Raw genomic sequence first — 2,500 nt, 5'->3', positions numbered from 1 at the left:
TGCTTCGGATCTGGAATCGGGCTCCTTACTTTATAGGGCTCGGACGTGAATATGGATGTTATAACTCAGCAACCACTCTAGCTTCGGATGTTAGAGCCTGCGATGGCCTCCTCGACGAAATGCCTAATGCTCCAGCCTCTGATCATACCTATTAAGAACCTTTGGATGATCATCACTACTTTGCTTCTATCCCAGGACGCAGGGACGCGATTTATAAAACCAAGGAGTGCCTCGTTCTGCTGCTTGCCTAAGAATTGTACGGCCGAAGAGGTGGCATCTGGACGTGAAGGACTACGAGCCTGGATCGGCTCCCGGTTTATATCGCGAATCTTAAAGAGAAGATACCGCAGCTGATTGTCCAACTAGCGGAAGCAAGTCGGGAACTGGAGCGAAAGAAGAATAAGCTCGCAGACGAGACAGTGCGAAGAGATGATTAAGTCTGCTTCACACTTGGCTACCCGCATCAAGAACGCAGTGGAACGGAAGAAAGAACAGGAGCTATTCGTGAGGATTGCTTAAAACAAGGCCAGCAGGTTTACTGAAGTCTTTAATTCCCTGGTAAGCCGACTGTGGGAATGAAAATGACCTTGCTTTTCGTAGTAAGCAACTCTCTTTAGCTCTTTCTTTTCTAGCGGATCTATCAGTGTCCACATAGGCCTATGACGAAAGGTGAATGTGAATGTCAGTAGCGAGTTTTCAATGTCTCCAATTTGCTTTCGTAGACTTTGGATCGATTGGAATTGGAGAGTCCAGTTGCGGAAGTGGTGATTCTGGGACCAGCTTTTGAAAAAGTTTAAGATCGCCAAAATCATAGTCGCTCCCGCATCTGTACAAACTCACCATAGTAATAGGAATAAAGAAGAGGGTCGTCTAAGATCTGAAGTTTTCAGCTTTAGAAATAGCTAAATCAAAGATCTACACAAGATTTTCCAACTTTGCTGAAGTGTCTGCATCAAAGAACTTCTGAAGATGTTCAACAAGAAGTATCTAGAGAAGAAGCTAGGCCACAACCAAAGCTCCGAAGATCCGCCAGGCAACGGAAACAAAATCCTAAGTATGCCAATGCCGCATTGGGCGAAGAGAATCGAGTGATAGAGCCGTCAACATATGCAGAAGCGTCGTAGAGTGTCGAGTGGCAGAAGGCGATGGAAGAAGTATAGCCTTGAAAGAGAATCAAACTTGGGACTTAGTGGCTAAGCCCAAGGAGGTAAAAGCCATATCTTGCAAATGGGTTTCTAAGGTGAAGACAGGCCCAGATGGTTCGATCGAAAGGGATAAGGCTCGCCTAGTGGCACGAGGGTTCTCACAGCAGTACGGTCTGGACTATGATGAAACTTTCAGTCCAGTGGCAAAGATTACAACCGTACGTGTCCTGCTAGCGCTTACAGCAAGCAAGTCCTCGAAGTTGTGGCAGATGGACGTGAAGAATGCTTTCTTACATGGAGAATTAGATCGATAAATTTACATGGAGCAGCCACAAGGGTTCGAGAGTAAAGCTCACCCTGATTACGTGTGTAAATTGAGAAAAGCTCTGTACGGGTTAAAGCAAGCACCAAGGGCGGTAAGATTGCTGAATTTTGATTTAGAATTCAAAGTGGATATTTAATGGCGCCTGCAGATTTCAGCCTATTTGTTAAGCTCGAGAAGGCAAGCTGGACATAGTGTTGGTATACGTGGATGATCTTCTCATCACTGGAGATGACGAACAGGAAATTCGACGAACAAAGGAAAATCTATCAGTACGCTTCCAAATAAAGGAACTTGGGGAGCTCAAGCATTTTCTTGAGGAGAGGTTTGAAGACTGAAAGGTACGCAAGTAACTCGACTGGTTGGAGAGGGGAGCGGTGAAAGAAAAGGATTTTGAAAAGTGGATTATCTCTATGAAATCGAATATTTGCCTGAAGAACAAAAGGTCCCAGTTACTGATCTCCCTATATATCTAAAACCTCTTATATATACCTTCTCGAAAAGTAAAGCAATTGGTTAGTCCCCAAAGATCGACGAACACTAGCAGTTCGTTCAAGCCTCCAAGTTTGACCAGCATCTTGTTCCAGCCACTGACCAAGAATACTTGGTTCCACTCTCTCTTCCAAACGCGGAAGGATTTCATTTTTTGACATTTTTGAGCAGTCAGGATAGCTCTATCTTTCCATGGCAGAAAAGGTTTACCAGTGATCTCATCTCAAGCCATCAAATTCGTATTCGTCCGGGGAGATGAGTGGAAGACGGATTTAAAACAAAGGATGGATTTACGAATGGGTTGGTTATGCCTTCGGATTGCGCAACGCAATCCGGTACCTTCACCATTTATGATTCCAGCCGAGAAGACAAAAAGGAGAAAATAACAATGATTATCAAGGAGAACCACAAGTTACAAGAAGGAAATCAATTGGTAGTGTTGAGAGGATGAGAGTGAGGTAGTTGGTCCCATATGGTGCCATTTTTAGCTCGACAGTTAGGCTGTCCGTAAGAACTAACGACCCCTAATAGTTGGCTAAGG

The sequence above is a fragment of the Rhodamnia argentea genome, unplaced genomic scaffold (genome assembly GCF_020921035.1).
Source record: "Rhodamnia argentea isolate NSW1041297 unplaced genomic scaffold, ASM2092103v1 Rarg_v2.49, whole genome shotgun sequence".
In the NCBI taxonomy this organism is placed as follows: domain Eukaryota; kingdom Viridiplantae; phylum Streptophyta; class Magnoliopsida; order Myrtales; family Myrtaceae; genus Rhodamnia; species Rhodamnia argentea.
The sequence above is the reverse complement of the archived record's forward strand: the minus strand, read 5'-3'. Positions refer to the sequence as shown.